Below are 20,751 nucleotides of genomic sequence, written 5' to 3' on the forward strand. Positions count from 1 at the left end.
ATACTATTACATGAGCATAGCTTTTCCTTACAGAAGAGGTAGATAAAGAGGAAGGGAGATCAACAAGCTGGCAGAGAAATAATCAATCCTCCCCTACTATAATTAGTATTCCCCTATCCTTCCACTCTGCTACTTCCTCTGTTTATAAAAAAAAGTTCCTAAAAAGGCAAGAGTAATTAATAAATTATATTTATGGTACACAAACCTGACCTCATATTAACTGATTAGTTCTAGTCTAACTCGTAGGAGGCCACGGTTTCACAAGAATTCTAGAACTGCATAGTCCACTAGGGTGGGAACAGAAAATGTCTACCCTGTGTTACAGCTGGAGCAGTAGATTTGATAATTTACTCTTCTAAGAACATCATGACATTTTAATAGCTTTTTTTTGTGGCCTACTGAAGACGAAATCTAAAGTGAAAATGGAAGTGCTAAAAATCCTGGTTTGTTGAATGTAGTTTGTCGTACATTTACCAAGTACATGGTTAATCTTTAGCTTTCAATGGCTATGTTGTACTTTTCTTCTCAGAGCATGAATTTACCTTGACTGTGGGAACAAAGTTGAATGAGGAAAAATCTGATGAACTAAGAGAGTAAATGTTTTTTTTTCCATTCCTTTAAGAATCAAATTTTTAACTTTACAAAAGTAAGCAAAAAACTGTAAATATTTTAAAATGTTGAAGAAAAAAAAGGAAAACGCAGTTTACAGCTTTTTTCCATCCACTGGAAAGCATGACAAAAAGTTAACCACTTTTTGTCATGCTTTTACAGTATGCTTGGCTATAAAAAAAATAAAACAACAAAAAAATAGAATTAGGAAACTAGTACAGAAGGCAGATCAGTAATTGATTGAGGTTTTAATGAATTAGATGCAATCACTTTATCATGTAAGCTGTTAGAGATCTTGCATGCAATCTGGAGAGGTTGAGGCAGAAATGCAGTTCTAATGTGATGCCAGGAGCAAAACAGCTAATCATTTATGTGAGGTGAATATTTGCAATGTCAGAATGTATGAAACAAATGTGTTTCCATCTCCTCTTATTTACATTTCCTTATTCAAAAGATCAAAGCCACTTAAAGCTAGCTTAAAAACCTTTTTGCAGAATTTAGTAAACTGATTTTATTTTTAGCTTTTTTCATGAAGCTCTTCTAATGAGATACAACATCAGCATATAGAACTGTCAGTGCCTTGCACAGGTATCTAAGTCTATTGTACCTTTTTCCTTTTTTCTCTCAATGCATGTGTATTCTACTGAAGTTAATGAGAAACTGAAAACAAAGTAAGATTATAGAGCAATCTCCATAGCCTAAACATTTGACAGTGAACTTAAGTATCACACAAAATCACAAAAGCCATTTATAGCATCACTGCAAACCTACCAAAAAATGCTTATGCAGCTAAACTGACAAGTTAGTGACCCAGGATAATATGTAACTGCTTCATCTCTGGAAGGTGAGGCAGAATCTGTGGTAACTATTCCGACCACAGTTTGGATTGTTTTGATCCAGTTAAGCTTTCAGTTAGCAAAACTCTTATCTTCATCAAGTGTCCAACTTGTAAATTAGATGCAACCAGTATAAACTTTCTGAGGAGTTTAAATCTGGTTTTAGATCTCATCATAGCACTGAAACAGCTCTAGTGAAAGTCACTAATTATATTCTTATGGCCTCAGATATTGGACTTGTCCTGTTAAATCTCAGTGCTGCTTTTGAGACAGTTGATTATGTAACCACCATAAACTATGCTGATCTGTCTGTATGTATAATGTGGTAGTTTTCTTAGTTCTTAGAATGTCCTGTAGAGGGCGCCAGACCCAGATTTATCCCGTGTCGGTACGACATGAAGAGTAAGACGGACGAGGAAAAAAAGAGAAAGCAGGCTACGTAGATGAAACACGTTTCAGCAGAAGTATAAAAGTTATTACTTAAAGGTGCTGCTGTGATACAGAAGATATATGTTTAATTTGAGTGGGATAAAAAATACATTCTGTTCTGGGATTTCTCCGGTGAGTCTTTTGTGTTATTTTCAGTTGCTTACTTATGCAGAATGGCTACCTAGTTGGAACTAATGTTGCTCAGTTATTTAACTGGAAAAAAAACAACAACAACCGGAGTATAAAGTGTCGCTCTATAAGTAGCAGAGTCCTGTGAAATGAGACTGTTTCATGCTGAATTGATTTTCACTGAGCGTGATTGAAGGATTTTGCTGATTTCTGTATGCCTGCATAATCGGTTGATGCTCTGCATGCAGGTTGGTTTTTTGGACTGCCGATATCTGAACGAATGAGTGGAGATCTAGAGGCAGGGGGGTCCCGCCGCCATCTTTGTGACTCGGACTGAAGCCTGGGAAGATGGAGGGTCTGGAGCTCCTGGATCTGGATATTTTGCTTGGAATATTGAACAAAAAGGGGGCCCCCAATCCTTATTTTTTTATTTAAATATAACTATTTTAATGAACATTATTATTATTTGTTTTCAAAACTGACAACTTATGTGAACATTGACGTAACTGACTGACTGAACTGTTATATCGAAGGACTAATTACTTTTCTCAAATGAGCACGATTTTCTTATAAGGGTGGACAATACAAGTTTTATTCTAAATTGTATTAAGGTAAATGGCGTTATCTGGATTTTTTTGGGGAGAAATAAAATAAAATTGAGTTGTTAAAACTTATTTGCTTATAATCCTCCTGTGTGACCCTAGAACAAAAGTAACTTTCCTACTGAATGTATTGATAACTAAATCAAGTAATGGTTACAACTATATTACAATATCAAAGAAAGATCATAAGTCTTTCTTTTAGGTCGTTAAGTCTTTCTTTGTTGTTTAAATATTTGTTAATTCATATTTGTTTCCTAAAACTGTGTTTCAGGAACAAATGTTTCCTGGGCAATGATGGTCGATATCCTGCTTCAGACTCTAAACATTTAACATACATCTAAGTTAAGGTGTATGTTACAATTGTAGATAAAACAGGTTTGCTCCTCCAGCAGTTGGTGTTCAGTCAGAAGGTGGGCAGAAAACACCTAGAAAGGTGTATGTTTGTGGACTGATTTTAACAGAGAAAAAACAAACAAAGAGGAGGTGTGCAGCAAAAAGAAAAGGTGTTGTTTAAATAAGTGGAGAGTAAAACTATTTCAACTCACAAGTATGTGCTCTGTAAAGTGTGCACTTTGCACCATTTCCATCACTTCTTTTTTTTATGAGCCTTACACACCTTCATGTTATTTGTTGCCTCTAATGCAATTGCCTATAAAAGCAATATTAATAAAAATATCAACAAAATTACTAATGACAACAATATAGGAAATACATTATCAAGAGTAGTAAATACTAATTAACCTGCATGCTTGGCAGTGACAATTCCACAGTCTTAAAGCCAACAGTGCTGTAATGTGCTGTCCGAAAAAGAAGGGCTAATATGTGATTACATAGACCTTTACCTGCAGCACAAGAACACAACAGGTGCTCCAGAGCTATGGGGTCCTCTTTGTTGTCCAGTGTAAAATAGAGATAGAGACATACATTTCTAATTTATCAAAGAGGGAACATGGAAATTATGACTGTTGGAAACAGTATATGTAAAGAACTTTATCTTTTTTCCTCAGATACTACAATGACATATGCATTTACATGTGCAGTAATGTACTGATCCTGTCAGTGTTAGTGTCAGAATAAAATAATCCCTCTGGGACATTGTCATTTGAACTAAAAGCTATAAAAATATGATAAGACACCAGGTTTTGCTGTTTTATTGCTCCCTTGTCATTGATAGGTTCAAACCTCCAGTTGACGTTAGTCAAAAACATTCTACTTTATGAGAGCTTAATTTAGTCAAAATTTCCAAAAAATAAGTATGCCATCTATGTAATTAATTAATAAAATATACAAAGTTTGACGTTTCCAGTTTTTAAAATCCATGTTTTTTGTCACTTCCTAAAAAACAACAGTTTTGGAAATAAGAGGTTTGTGCCTGCCTTTCTCAGTCTTTGATGTCCTAAACTATTGCAGGTCTTAACAGTTATAGGCAAAATAATTTTCTGAATTGAGTCTCCACATCTACTGATGAGACTGAGAAACACACTGAGCCAGTGGCGGCTGGTGGAGTTTTCTCCTGGGCTATAAATTCAAAATAGACGTATACCAAAAAACCAATCAAATGTATACTAAGTTATCACATTAGTATATTTACATGAATGCCAACGACAAAAAACATTATAAAAACACTTTCTAAAAATAAAAGGTTTACTTTTTGTGCATAAATGTTGCCCTTTTTGAAGGCAAATCGTTTTTTTGCATGGTCCAATATTGTTTAACAGACCCAAAAAAACAATATACCAATTTAAAAATGGAAAACCTTTTAGCTTTATATTTTTTCAATGTATAAAAAATATTTAATTTCTGAGAAGGTATTAATTTAAGAGTAACCATGCAAATTAACAAACATCTAGAAAAAGTACCCTATATAGTTTTCCATGTGAATCCCAGATTTGTTCATGCCTTTTTGCCTTTTTTCAAAAAGTGCTTTAAATCAGTCCTACCTGTCTTTATGAATGCTGGGTCAGATCCTGACGTTTATAAGGAGGCAGGCAGTCAAGGCAGCAGAATAAAGTGTTAGTCTCGCTGTATGTAGTTAGCCGAGCCTTGTAGCTAAACCAGGTCCTGGTAAAAGACAAGTGAATCCCCCTCCTTCTGTCTTTTGGAATTATAATTAATTTTGTGTTCGGCTGATCAGGTCCAAACGGTTTCCCCTCCAGCTTCTCTTGGTAAGTTTGCTTCCCTCCCGCATCTCCAAGTTGTTGTGCGCCTGACAATCACCCGCACAAAAGCTTTGGCGACAGCTCCTGCCACTTTAGGGCATAGCTTTGGTGCGCCCAGAGCTCTTCTATACTTCTGTATTGCAGAGGAGCTACTGCGCATGCGCAACTTTTAATGAGAGTCAATGTGCAAATATTTTTGTGCCCTAGGGTAGTTATTCTCACACCAGTCCACAAAGTTCATGATAGCAGATCTATATTCCAGCTCATTTCCCTCAGAAAACAGCCTAAAATGGCCGAGTCATCTGAGAACTTCTTCAGATGGCAGCTATCTGTGTTGTAGGTGAAGTCCGAGGTGTAAAGGGTGAAGAGGGACGGAGACAGCACGGTGCCCTGGGGGGACTGCAGACTGCCATCTCTGACTGACAGCTGTGCAACCGCACATACTCAGGGCATTTGTGAAGTAGTTGATGGTCCAAGTAGCAAGATGTCTGTCCACTGCAGCGTCCTCCAGCTTCCCTCTCAGCAGCTCTGGTCTGATGGTGTTGAAAGCGCTGGAAAAGTCAAAGAACATGACTTTCACTGAGCTCCCGGTGGTCTTCAGGTGGGTGAGTGCCCGCTGCAGCAGGTAGATGATGGCATCCTCCACTCTGATGTCAGGTCGGTAGGCAAACTGCAGCGGGTCCAGGGAGGGGTCACCACAGTGCGCAGGAGGGATAGGATGAGGTCTTCATCAGACCCTGTCTCAAGTGGGCCGATTCCTTGGAGTGCAGTGTGTTGGGAACCGGTACCACATAGGAGGTCTTCCACAGAGTGGGGACTACCCCCAGGCTAAGGCTTCGGTTCTAGATGTAGCTGAGGACCTCGCAGAGCTCATCAGCACAGATCCTCAGCAGCCTTGGAGTAATCCTTTCCGGTCCAGTGGCTTTCCTCTGTTTAAGTCCCTTCAACTGTCTTACGAATGCTTTCTGGCGGATGCCTGGGTATCTGTGACAGTATGTCACACAACACTACACAGCAAATCATGAAGCAGTAAGAACCAACTTCCACTGCAAGTAAATGGGCTTTCACTTTGGCCACAGGATCATTCATCTTTTGTCTGGCAAGTTTTAGCCTCAACTTTAACCAAGCTGTGGAAGTCTAGCTGTCCCTATATAGGAGAAGTCCGGTCTGCAAGGAATGATCATTATCATTATCTGTACCTTAAACCACAACGTTAGCAGTGATTTCATGAATTTAGCAAAACATCCAAACAAGTTCAAGTTGTCCTGCAGTCCAAGGGTGCAACAGAGTTTACAACAGAGTTTACCTGTACTCTCCATTGGCATCTGAATGAACTGCGACCCTATTGTAGGATACACAGGAGAGAAGCATTATCTCCTTTTCGGACCCTGTAATTCAGTGAAAAAGGGTTAAGTTAGAGTAAAAAAATATGCAGGCCCAAGACAGATGGACCCAGTATTCAAGAAGACAGTCAGTAGGCCAGTTCAAAGGGTTTATTTAATGAAAAACAAAACTAAAAGGGGAGCTGCTAGGATCTGTGGCACCCGGCAACTGCAGGCGGGGGGGTGCAGCGCCCAATCTCAGACACTCCTTAGTGGGAGAAACACAGGTAAGTGACCACGATCCTCTGACAGAAGATGATTAACTGAGTTGGTCACTTACCTGGTTAAACATTCCAGTCCAAGAGTGTCTCCAGTGCTGCAGTCCCAGAGGTCATGCAGGAAAGCCGATCCTGGTCAGGGATCCAGAACAGACAGGAAAAGACGGAACAGGATCCAGATCAGGCTGGAACAGACAGGTGGCAGGATCCAGGCTTCCAGGCATCATAGAGCTCCCAGGCGGGTTCAGAGTCTGACTGGGACCGGAAGCATGACACGGCAGTCACGCACAGGAGCAGACAGGATCAGGTGCAGACAGGCAGGCTCAGTGGCAGAGGGTAGCAGTGACAGGACGTGGAACCAGAACTTGATGCAGAACCTTTAAACTGGTCTCCTCCTTGGAGCCAGGCTTACTGAGATAAAAACTGAACCGGTTCTCGTGTTTTTCTGTTGCCCTCTTGTGTGTGTGTGTGTTCCTTAACCCTTGGCTACTTCGTTGTCTCCTCTCACACCTACACCTCATCGGCTCGTTAACTCTGCCTTTGTCTCAGTCAGCTACATATACTCTGGACAGGAGAAGGCCAGTAGCTGGAAGTTGGAGGGGATTTTGCTGGGAGCTGCAGGGAAGTGGGCTGCCATTTGGCTGTCTTTTGACTGGGGAGGGCCATTTTGAATGGTTGCTACTGTCAGTTGGGCACGTTACTTTGAAACAGTAATTAGTTATAGTTACTAGTTGCTTCTTCCAAAAAGTAACTGAGTTACTAACTGAGTTACTCCACAATAAAAGTAACTAGTTACTAGTAGAAGTAACTATTGTGTTACTTTTGCGTTTCTCGCCCCCGTAACCCTCACCACCCGGTCCCCACCTTCTGTGTAACATGGGGGAATGCTGTCTGATGGGCTTCTAAACCCTGTGTAATTAATTTTTTTTACTCCCATGATTCCTTTCTGGGCATCTGCTTCTGCCTAGCTAGCTAACATAAAAAGTTGACGACCGGGCAGGTAGAACTAGCTTGCAAGTCATGACTGGAAATGAAGGATGGATATGTGGAGACTGTTGTCCCTTCCAGAGCTGAGACGAGGATTGCAGTTTGCATATTAAGGACTGGTCTCCTGCATGTTGGTTTCAAAAACTTTGACCTTTTACACCGTTTTGAAAAAGAAGTGAACTCGGTGTTGGTAAACACTCTGATCCAGGGAACCATGGATAAATTTGTTAAGTGATTTCTTAATGCAGCGCAGCAGATCCGCAACACAAAACAGAGGTAGGCTAGCTTTAATTTTCTGTAGCCTATGCTGTTATCTTTTATCTTTTTGTTGTTCTATGAAACCATTTGTTTCAAACTTCAGACTTTTTAAAAAAATGCACCGGCGGCACCAGGCTACCACGTTATGTCTGCCCACAGCGCAGTATACTGTAATTAAACTTGCATAGTACTGTAATAAATCTCAGTAAATGCGGAAGCTATCCGTTTCATTTCATTTTCCTCATTGAATAAACACAAAAATGGCATTTAGATGATATCCTGCATAAAAAAATACGTGAAATAACGGTAATTTGGATATAGTAATCGACCGCTTATAGTATAGATGAACTTCTCTCTTCCCTCCAGGTCTTCCCTCTTGTGTTCATATTACATTTTAATTTATGAGGGATTGCAACGAGTCAATGCAATCAGCTTGTTTTCCATAGATAGAAAATTTTGAACCAATTTGACTGTATGATCTGGTTGAAAAAAAATCAGTTTATTTATATAGCATCTGTTCAAAACACATATAATCTGGAGGCATTTCACAGAGACAAAACTGTCTTATTGGTTAGAAAAACCAGTTGATTGCATCCAGTCATTGGCTTACAAGACATACTCCCCCTGAATGAGACAGAGGAATAACTGAACATCTGATACAGAGATCAGGGGAGAGGAGAGGAAGGCTTAAAAAAAGTCAGCAAAGAGCATAGAGACAGAGAAGCCATGGCAGTGCTTAGCTGGCCCTAGCCTAGGATGGCTACCCATAACACCAGGAATAAAAACCTTGTGCCTAGTAGAAAAATTACAGCAGTAGAAGCTGTGTTTTAAAGTGCTTCCTGACAGTTAGAGTGACTTAGAGATATCAGAGAAAAGAGAATTTAATTCAGACAGAGATAGTCTGAACAGCATCACAGAACGTAGGTCAGCAGTCGAAACAAAAAGTAAACACAATTCATCTGACCAACAGCACCAAAGATCATCAGGGAATATATGTCAGAGAATATAATTTAACAAAGACTTGTGGTGAATTTTTGATTTACATTTGCATTAGCCAGAACAATTTTCTTTACTTGTGAAAGCCTAACCCAGACCTGAGTAGAGACAGCACTACATACAGACAGCACTGAGAAAGTATTGTAACATCAGTTTTTCTGTGGTTTAAGGTGCAAATCTATAACATTAAAATATTCCTGTCAGACCCATAGAATTGCTGCGTAGTCAGACTAAATTAGATTTGGGGTTTATCTCAGCTGAACCTACACAAACCCCCTTGCATAATATTTTGTCTGGTGTGATTATCTTCATTGACTTTCAATGAGCACTAAACGTCAAAACCTCGTCCCTCACAATTTTATGTCTGATTGTATAGAAATTGTCTTTGGGACCCAAAGAATTGATGCATATGAGGTATTTTAAATTATTTCTCAGGCCAATATACAGCGATTTACATTATCATTGCTAAGAGCTGGGCTCCCCTCTTGAAATAACGCCTACGTAAGTCAGGAGAAGAAGATGCACCGTTGTTTGCCAGGTGTGCCTGGAAGAAGGTATTGCTTTACGGCCAGAGGCTCTTATATAGTCATGGAGCCAAGGCTTTTGCTCTACTTATTTCCGCCGGAGACTGAAAAGAGAAAATGTGAAAGGGATAATGAGCGAGGATAAACAACAGTCGATCTAGGAAAGGAGTTTGTTCGGTGGCACAGGCTGAAAGAAGAAGTTGTATGTAAAACCGATTCTCTTTTCTCTACTTTATTATTTGACTGGTAAGTTAAGAATTTGCTCCTAGTATACAATCATATATCTTGGTTAATATTTTCAATGTTTAGTAGAAGCAAAATAAAGGCAGTTACAGGTCTAGCGCCCCTAGTGGCCAAAAGTTACACTGTGTGCCTTTAAGGTTAGAATTATTTGTTGTTCAGTAAACTGTGTTTACTGTAATACTTGGTGTTTCATGATTTGCTGTCAGATTCTGTCTCATATCAATGGCACCACAGCTGAAGATTATTAGATGTAACTATAAAATGTAAAGTAAATTTTGACTACAAACTTAGGATGAGCACAATTCTAAAGAATTCTTCAGAAGTTAGAAGTTCTTTTTTATTTTATTTTAAAAAATGCCTCATCTAGCAGTATCTGCTGAAAAAAGGTGAAGATTAATTTTCAGTTGAAAGGATAAAATCACATTATGAATCATTGGTTCAACAATATTTTTTGACTTTGTGTGCTGTTGTGTCTCCTCCTCAACAAAAACACTCTAAAAATACAATAATGATTACTAAACAAATCAAAATTTATGATTGACACTATGTAAACACAGCAAAAACTGACAGTTATTGAAAAATAGCTTTTGCTTCTTCTCTGTGACACATCTCTTCTCACATCTCTCATTTCTTATAAAGGTTTGTGAGGGCATCTAGCAGGTCTAAGCTCACTGTTTAGGGACATACACTCACCGGCCACTTTATTAGGTACCCCATGCTAGTAACGGGTTGGACCCCCTTTTGCCTTCAGAACTGCCTCAATTCTTCGTGGCATAGATTCAACAAGGTGCTGGAAGCATTCCTCAGGGAGTTTGGTCCATATTGACATGATGGCATCACACAGTTGCCGCAGATTTGTCGGCTGCACATCCATGATGCGAATCTCCCGTTCCACCACATCCCAAAGATGCTCTATTGGATTGAGATCTGGTGACTGTGGAGGCCATTTGAGTACAGTGAACTCATTGTCATGTTCAAGAAACCAGTCTGAGATGATTCCAGCTTTATGACATGGCGCATTATCCTGCTGAAAGTAGCCATCAGAAGTTGGGTACATTGTGGTCATAAAGGGGTGGACATGGTCAGCAACAATACTCAGGTAGGCTGTGGCGTTGCAACGATGCTCAATTGGTACCAAGGGGCCCAAAGAGTGCCAAGAAAATATTCCCTACACCATGACACCACCACCACCAGCCTGAACCGTTGATACAGGGCAGGATGGATCCATGCTTTCATGTTGTAGACGCCAAATTCTGACCCTACCATCCGAATGTCGCAGCAGAAATCGAGACTCATCAGATCAGGCAACGTTTTTCCAATCTTCTATTGTCCAATTTCCATGTGCTTGTGCAAATTGTAGCCTCAGTTTCCTGTTCTTAGCTGAAAGGAGTGGCACCCGGTGTGGTCTTCTGCTGCTGTAGCCCATCTGCCTCAAAGTTTGACGTACTGTGCATTCAGAGATGCTCTTCTGCCCACCTTGGTTGTAACGGGTGGTTATTTGAGTCATTGTTGCCCTTCTATCAGCTCGAACCAGTCTGGCCATTCTCCTCTGACCTCTGGCATCAACAAGGCATTTCCGCCCACAGAACTGCTGCTCACTGGATGTTTTTTCTTTTTCGGACCATTCTCTGTAAACCCTAGAGATGGTTGTGCGTGAAAATCCCAGTAGATCAGCAGTTTCTGAAATACTCAGACCAGCCCTTCTGGCACCAACAATCATGCCACGTTCAAAGTCACTCAAATCACCTTTCTTCCCCATACTGATGCTCGGTTTGAACTGCAGGAGATTGTCTTGACCATGTCTACATGCCTAAATGCACTGAGTTGCCGCCATGTGATTGGCTGCTTAGAAATTAAGTGTTAACGAGCAGTTGGACAGGTGTACCTAAAAAAGTGGCCGGTGAGTGTAAAACTGAATGCTCTCTCACGAGAAATAGCAGTACTGGTTTTATTGTATAGCCATCTTTTGTACAGTACTGGGGCAGTTGTTTGTAAAGCTGATACTTGGGGTAAGTGGTGGTAAGGCTTTTGGGTTTGAAGAAAAGGGTGTTTAGGTCTTGCTCTGCTCTTTAACTTTTTTGTGTGTTGTTCAATGAAATATCTTTTCCTGGCAGGTACCAGTTTCTTCGTAACATTTACACTTGGATTTTCCATTTGCACTTCTTTGATATCCCTGTTGTCTGTTCCTACCTCTCTTGTTTATTTTGCCATAATCTGAAATGAATAGCAAACACAGAGCAGCACTCACCCTGTCCAGTTTGTTCAATCACAGTGAGCACCTACACCATCTTTTCTTCCCAGGGTTTCAGGGTGGGATCGTTTAATCTTTCCAATTATTCATCTGTAACAACAATCAGCAGTAAAACTTGACATCTTAGCTACTAACTCGCTTCCTCTCATCATAAGCCATGGTAGCATGAGCAGCTGTTCAGCCTTGCAGTAACAACAAAACCATCTCATGTTGGTAAACTCCATAGCAAAATCTCAACCACAAATCCCAATGGAGTCCATTTATATCCTTCCAGATTTTTGTGGAGTTTTAAGAAATGTCCAGTGGAGAAAAATAGAAACTTAAGCAAGTAGCTGTATATGTCGAGATATTGTATATTTGAACATCCTGCATAGGCTAGGTGATCGATTGGTTTAGAAAACACACATATATAGATCACTAATTGCAAAATAGTTTAGCAATGTATTTGTTTGGAACTTGCTAAAAGTAGGCTGCTGCTATCCATTATTCGAACTGATATCTTTTCTCCACTCCTCTGGATTCCTGCCAATATGGCATTATAAACAAACCTGACCACGTGATGTCTGGAGCTCTATTGGTAGTCAAGTCAGCTAATTCAAATCAGCTTAAGATTTATTTTTTAGACATTCACCTTGTAACTGTAGTATGCGCTCCTGATATGATATAAGACCGACAAGACTATCCTCCTTAGAAACCATTTTTTTTGCTCTACTTTTTCACAATTACCTAGCTTCCATTTCTCAGCTGCCATCCGTGTCCTTACTGAATGGTCTGTGTGGTATGAGATGGTAATTAAAGTCTGCAGTGATTGGAAATATAGCCACACACCATATTATTTAAATGCCAGGGCCCTAATATGCCAAGATAGTGGCTGTAATTGGATTTTGATTGGTTAGTAATGAAGATGCACTTCCTGAGAGACAGACGTGACAAGTCATCTTTTTTACCTCTGCACCCCCGAGTGTGTTTTAATGTAGATGTGGGCATAGGCAGTCGCACAGAGATAAATTATCAACTCATTCAGACAAGCAAGACCTTAATTTATATTTTTTTCAAATTTAAATAACCCTACATAGTTTTATGCTAAATGTCCTGTGCTTATACATGTATAGTGCTTTTTCAAATCAAGAGACCTGAGAAAAGGGCTTTAAACTATCTTCAGTCATTCACCTATTCACGCACAATGATGATGACATGTTGTTTCCAACCAAAACAATCTTGCTATTAGACGAGACAACTACAATTACTTAGTCTGTTTATACCACGATGTGAAGCAGCACTAAAAAAATAATCCAACCACTTTTGGTATTTACTAAATAATATTTAGTAACTTCAACACAACTGTTTTATGTCCTACATGAAACAATTGTGTTCAAGTAACTAAATATGATTAATTAAACACCAAAATTGGTTGGATTATTTTTTAATTTCCTATCTTGGGCCATATAAACTATAAGTTTTATGCAGACTTATAAAATACTATTTATAAAACTACCTCCATAAACAAATCATTAATGGACAAGACTCGTGAAGTTGTGAAAACAATTTTGTAACATGATGGCCTTGTATTGTTGGAAGGGGTGAAGCGGTGAGTGAGCGGTTAATGTATCTGCAGTATAATGTCTGATAGCTTTAAAGGTGAAAGATGAGAAATTGCAAAATGAAATCTGCTATTGAGCACTATCTGTAAACCAAAACAACTCTACATTTTTAAACAAAGCTCAGTAACATGACACGAGAAGTAATTTGGTTATATTAAATAATAATAAATATTATAATTTTAAACATTCGTTATTAAAAAAAACATATAATAATAACTAGAAAATTCCTGAAGGAAATTTTGGAGGTCCTTGCCAATTGGTGCATCATAGCTGGACTCGCACTAAAGGCTATATAAGGTTTGTTGGGTTAAGCTCACCTCAAATAAGTGCGAGAAACTTTGTGGCTACTTGTTTCGCCATATGGCGTATGGCGAAACAAGTGATACCAGGGTATTCAAATACTTGGGTTCCTCACTGTAATGTAGATGCTTTTATGTTGTAGGGTAGCAGGCTTCTTATTTTGAAAGTCTAACATGGTTCTGTGGTAAATATACGGTCATATGCTGGTAGTCATTCCAAAAAAACAATAAAAACAAAACCACAAGTTTTAAGATATTTGGTTTCCCACTAAGAAAGCTTTCTCAATTCAAAATGTCTGGAGTAGTGTGGAGTTCCAGGCTTTATATAAATCCCCAAGAATAGCCTTGTCATGTGAAACTGCAAATTTACCAAGACAAGTCCACGTCTTTGTAATGGGGAGTTGTTAAGGTGTTGTTAGCCTGCAGAGGAGACCAGACACCAGAGAGGATGCCAACAGCGACAAACTACATTTTCTGGACTGTTTGATGGGCATGGAAGGAGATGGAAATCTCAACATTGAAGTATATAGGAAACCCACTCACACACCCCAATATATTCTTCTTGACTCACCAAACCCACTAGAGCACAAACTTTCTGTCATCAGGACCTTACAGCACCGGGCCGAGCATGTCGCTACTAAAACAGAAGGGAGGCTCAAAGAACAGAAACACAAATCAAAGATGCTCTTCAAACCTGCAGATACCCAAAGTGGGCTTTTGTCAAATCAGCAGGGAAATCCAAAAACAGCACAACATAACAAAATTCCAGTACTTTTAAAACCAAACAGGACCGTTAGGCAGAGGCTGGTGCATCCTGAAGACAAAACCCCCAAACCTAAGATGAGCGGAGTAGTTTATGCACTTCAATGCAGTGAAGAATGCTCTGCTAACTGTCTGTTTGGAGAGATGACTTCTATTTAATAATTGCTGTTGATCACGTGATTCTTGCTCCTCGCACGATTTTTGCACCATCTTTGTTCTCTTTTGCCCCCAAAACAAATCCCATTCTGCTTTGTGAGGAGATCTCTAAAAAAGCATTCTGGGATATATCTGCAAATCTAGTGACCATGGTTGCACACCCCTTTTCGTGATGTATTTTGGGAAATTTCGAGAAATGGTGTAACCCCTAAATTGTGCTCTCTTTAGGGGTTAGGGCGGACATTTGGACGCAGCCAAAGGTACAATTTAAATTTACTTCAAAGGGCCTGGCTCCTATGACGTGACAACAAGCGAGACCAAGGCAAAGCCATTTTTGTCCATCAACACTGCAGCTGTTTAAACAGAGAAAAGCCTTTAGAAATAGTTTGTCAGACCTGTGTTTCTGTTAAACTGTTATTAAAAATCTATATTAAGAGGTGGTCAAACATGCTGGTCTATGGCATTCCTTGCAGGATGCTATCACCATTGGAGCAGACGTTAGTGTTTTGCTCATTTCAGAATATGTAATTATTGCATAACGTAACATAGCATTCCAGTGCTGGCATTAAATATGGGTGGAGTGATTGTTTCGCTCCACCCACTGGCAGGCTGAGTTCATCAGCCTGCCAGGTCGTTCTATTTCAATCTGCAGTTATCCCTGGCAACCCCATAGCATTTCCTGTCAAGGTCTCGCTGTCGACACATCACATTAAAAGCACAGATAACATTACAGACTGCTGCTAAATTGGTATTAATGCACAACTTAAAAACCGTTTTTTAAAGCACTGAAAAAGTGGATCACTTTGGTTCATCCAGAGCTGTGTCTGAAATACGATCAGATTCTGCAATACTTCCTTATGTCTAGCCAGGTAGAGCGCACTCATACTGGGGAGAGGCAGTGGCCTGGCTGGCCAGGAAAGTAAGAGAAGGCAAAAAAAAAAAAAAAGGCCTTTCAGGGCTAAATTAAAATGTTTTTTTAAAGCCACATTAAACATCTTCAGAGCATTCCTTATTTCATCCTTTGTAAACATTATTTTCTCTACATACCATTCCGACTGGACAACCTACATCTTGGCTACACCTCTTCAACTAACATGACATCGGTCCCTAACTTGTAGCCGCAATGCGATTTTATAAAAAAAAATCCGATTTTTAATCTTCAGCAATCCCTACTGCTCTCTCACAATGCGGTGCCACTGTTTAACAACACCTCAGTTCTATGAAATAGCGTGCGGTAAGAGTGGAGCAGTGAATGTTCTTACACCATGGGATTCACTGCAGGCTGCTTTATCAATTTTCACATGAAAAGCTTATATAGGGATGCTATGTAAATCCACCATCCTTGCCATGGACACCACGTTCAGTGTGAATGGATCTTAACAAGACTGTTAAACCATCTATCTATAAATGGTTAGAAATGTGTCATAAAATATTCCAATATAATTGAAATAAGTTGCTTCACTTTTATTTCCGTGTTTAAAATAGGTACCAAAGAACTGTTACACTATTATGTTTATAATAGTGTCTTTTGAACATATTTTTTGAACTGACTTTTAAGACGAGGAGTTCTGGCACAACATCTTCCTCTTCTTACCTCCACTCGAAATAAACATTGAGTAGAAAGAGAAGCTAACATTATCTCTTTGTTCCTCCCACATCATCAGTTAATCATTATGAAGCCTGAGTCATTAGTACGCAGGGAGACTGCTAATGCAGAAGCAGATCATTTGAGGAGCTCACCTCTTTGTCTTTTTAGAATGGGGAGAGATTATTTTCCCATCTGTGTGTCATCTATCTCTGCAACTGAATGAGAGAATATGGGGAAATTAATAGAAAGACATTCTCTTAAAAAGAAAAAATAAAGTTGATGAAAAGTATGGTTATGAGAAACTGAGAAAGACTCGGCAGCTATTTGAAATTCAACTGTTAATCAATGCTAAAAGAACACTGGCACTATATATCATCTAAATCATTCACTTGAATTGATGACTGAATTAAAAAGAATTTAAAAGAAACTAACATGACTGTTAGGGTCCCATGGTAAGTAACCCCACACACAGCCACTTTTTCACTTTCAGTTTTAACACACGGCAGCATAAATATATTAGTTTGTTTATTTTTATTTTGAAAATATTAAAAGACATTAGCTCCAATTGTAGCATGCACATTTAGTTAACTTTAGTATATTTAATTTAGTCAAATGCTTAATATTGTTTGTGCTTCCTTTTCTGGTGTTGTGGAGAGTGGCTTCAACTGAGAGAAGGCAATGGACTCTCATACTGGGACACTCCTTATTGACTCACTGATTGATTGATTGATTGATTGATTGATTGATTGATTGATTGATTGATTGATTGATTGATTGATTGATTCCATCTGCTGTTCAGCTATGGGGGAAGACCCTGGAGTTCACATTTTATTAAATATGCTGCATAATCTCTCTTTTGTGATTTGCGCATTTTATTAATTTTGAATAGTTGTTTGTAATTTAATTTTAATTCTTGATCGTCAATGTTTAATTATTTGTCTTAGATTTGTGTAGATGTTCTTCCTACCTACCTCTTCCTCAGTGTTCAGTCTGGTCTGATCAGCCAGTATTTAAGTCCACTTTGTTTGCTCTGTGTACGGTCTGTTTTGTTTGTGAAGTTAGTTTGAGCTTTTGTTACGTTTAACCTTGATATTTTTTCTCTTGAGTTAGTCTCTTAATTTATGCTCCTTTGATGGCACCGTAGATATTGTTTGGATTCTTCTTACTTTCATCAAAAACACAAATGAAAAGGAGCAGGAAAAAAATAAACTTGTATGTACTTGGGGCGACAGTGGCGTTGGATGGAGGAGTTTGCCCTGTAATCGAAGGGTTGACGGTTCAAGCCCCGACTCTGACTTTCAGTGTCGTTGTGTCCTTGGGCAAGGCACTTCACCTGCATTGTCTACTGATGGTGGTCAGAAGGCCCGGTGGCGCCAGTGTACGGCAGCTCCGCTTCTGTCAGTGAGCCCCAGGGCAGCTGTGGCTACAATGTAGCTTGCCACCATCAGTGTGTGAGTGTGTGGGTGAATGAATGTAGTGTAAAGCGCTTTGGTCAAGTCTCCTAACTTGAATAAAGGCGCTATATAAGTACATACCATTTATCACTTGCCACTGTCTGTACAAATATTTATATTAGGTACCAATTGGTACAAACAACAATACAACAAACCACTATAGAAGAAAGTGAATACGGTAAATATAAATCCTCAATTTGTTTCATCTTTTAGTACATAAAAGCTAGTTTAAGGTTTTTTAAGCATTTTCTTAAACTTAAAAATACTAGTGCAACTCTTCAGAATAACATTTTGAGAATTCCATAGTTTAACACCTGTAACAGAAATATAGATTTGTTTTATTGTTCACTGTACAAACCTCGGTTTAAAAATTAAAAAATAACCAGTGTCTTCTGTCCTCTCTTAATTCAGAAAGGTTCTGTCATTTTTCCAGGAAATATCTATTCTTTTATTTATGCATTATTATCAAAATCTAAAGCTCAATTAAATCCATTATGTTCAATAAACTCCACAAAACTAAAAGTGTGTATGTAAACTATACCCTACACAATGGTGAAATATTGATCTTATATGTATTGCCCCACACAACCAAACAATACATAATGTTTGATTAAACCAGTGAATTATACAGCATTATCAATATATTAGTATCAAAAAATTTGCTTTACCTTATTCAAAATAAAAATATTTTTGGCTAACTTTTGATTTAATGTATGCAATATGACTTTTCCATCCTAATTTAGCATCCAAGAAGATACCAAGAAATTTGACTTCAGTCACTCTTTCAATGTTCTTCCTCCTGTCTTCTATGAGCAAAAACCATAAACGTAGCTTTTTTTTTTCAAATTAGGTGATAACTTATTAAAATCAAATCACTTTTTAAGTTTCATCATTTCATTAGTAAGGCTTTATGTAAATATTTTAAAATAATCCGCCAAACAAAAAAAGGAGGCATCATCAGCAAACAAAATGGTAAGCTGGCATGGTGTTAGGTAAATATCTAACCCACATGCAGAATATAACTCAAGAGACTGTTTGGTTTTGACTCCATCCTGGTGAGAAATATCAACTGTGCTTCTGCCATCAACACCTTTGATTATTGAGGTTGGAGCTTGGCCTGTTTTTTAGAGTAGTCTTGTCAGTTCTCCTGGAGAGTGTTCCTCTCCATTTTCGCTACAAGCATGATTGGTGTGAGGGACTGCTTAAGAGAAGTCGATGCCATCAACTGGTTTTCCTCAGATAGACACTTTGAAAAAATCTGACTATATGACCTGGTTGAATTCTCTCTATAAAGTTCCTTGAGATGACGTGTTGTGACTTGGCATTATATAAATAAACTGAATTGAAATTAAATAAAAAAGATTGAAGAGTTATTTTAACAGAATCCCGTAAATGAAGAGAAATCCAGGATAAGATTTGGTGCGGGCTGTCAAGGCTCAGAAATTAGGACCCAGAATTCAGGCAGACAGAACAGGTTAGAATAAAACTAAATTCTTTATTGACTGCTTCTGGATTGCGTGGCTCGTCAGTTGGGACCAGTTTGCTGGATTCTCTGTAGAGAAATAAACTCAGGTTAGTGACCACTAGACTCGCGGGGAACAATATCGAGCATGTGAGTCACTAACCCGGTTCTTAGTTCTGTCCCTGACCAGAGGAATGATCGGGAACCAGTCGGATGACTTATCCTAAGCTTGAGGCAGGAACAGCCTGGATAGATCCAGGAGTCAAGCAGAGCACACTGAAAAGTGAAAGCCAGCAGACACAGAAGAGCAGAAGAGTCCAGACGCAGAGTCCAGAACAGTGTTGAAGCAGATGTCCAGACCAGATGATCAGAGAGACGCAGAGGTACCAAAGGGAAATTCTAAGCCAGGCTCAGAAAACAGATCCAAGGTCATTAACAGGCAGAGCCCAAACAGCAATCTGAATACAGGAATAGGCAAAGATAGACCGGAACCTGGGGAAGCCAAAACTAAGGAATCCAGGGTTTGGATTAGGGTTAGAGCTCCCTCTAGCACCTGGGTGGTGCAAACATTTTTGTGCCCCAGGGAGAAAATACGTCACCAAACTGACGAAAAATGAAATTATGCCTTATTCATCATTAAAGGTTAAATATTTATTTTGCACATGTAAAAAAATATATATATCAATATATTTTGATATATAATATTTAAATATAAATAATAAATGTAAATTTTATAATTTAAGTTTAGTCTTAATCAAGGTCATTGGCCTGGTAGGTCTGTGCCTTGGAGCCCTCTATTGGCCAGCTGCCACTGCTGGAGACATTAACAGCCTTTTGCATACCTATCATTCTGGTTTCTACCCTAGAAGGTGTATAAAAAGATGTCAGTGAAAGTTTTCTGATGCTGCTGGTGTAGGTACCAGATCAGCTGGAGAGATTGGAGGGGAGGTGGCAGAGCTGTCTTCACATCTAAGACGTCTATGTGCATCCAATGACATGCAGCTAGATGTAAGAGTTTAGTGAAGTTCACACACACACCTTTGTTTTCATGACATATGGGGACATTTCATTTACAGTCATTCAGTTCACATGGCCTAACCCGGACCCTTACCCTAAACCTTACTACTAGCAACATATAAACCCTAACCTAAAGTGAATTCACACCTTAGTCCTAACCCTGACCCCAACTCAAAGAAAGGAACTTTGCCATATGTGGGACCAGCTGTATGTCCCCATATGTACATGTAAGTCTCCACATGTAGGATATTTTACAAAATTCTTCCTCCACTTGGTAGGTAAAATAAGACCAAACACTTTCACTTACACACAGCGTTGTTATTTTGCTCCCAAAGGACATGTTTTGCCAGTACTATGTTAGCTACTGATGTTTGCTGGCAGAGTTATGCTTTCTACTTTAGCTTATTGTGTGCGTGTGTGTGTGTGTGTGTGTGCGCGTGTGTATGTTATAAAAGCATGTGTGTATTCAATTCATGCAGTAAAAGTAAAGAGAGGCAAAACAGTATTATTTAGTGCTGAGTTGTTTTCTTTATAAAACAAAATTGTCAGTTTAAATAGATAATTTTTGCGTACATGGCAGTAGTATAAAATGAGGATAAAAAACATTCCACTAAATACAGACAGGTCCATAGAAAGATTATATAAACTAATACAAAAAATACACAGGTTACTTTAGCCACTTTACATGAATCAAAACAAACTACTATAAACTAGATCGAAAATTAAAACTAATTTGAATGCCTGACAGTTGTATTAGTCTTAGACATTGATATTTTCATTGTCAGATCC

Source organism: Cyprinodon tularosa, unplaced genomic scaffold, assembly GCF_016077235.1.
Source record: "Cyprinodon tularosa strain WSP-4 unplaced genomic scaffold, ASM1607723v1 ctg436, whole genome shotgun sequence".
Lineage (NCBI taxonomy): Eukaryota > Metazoa > Chordata > Actinopteri > Cyprinodontiformes > Cyprinodontidae > Cyprinodon > Cyprinodon tularosa.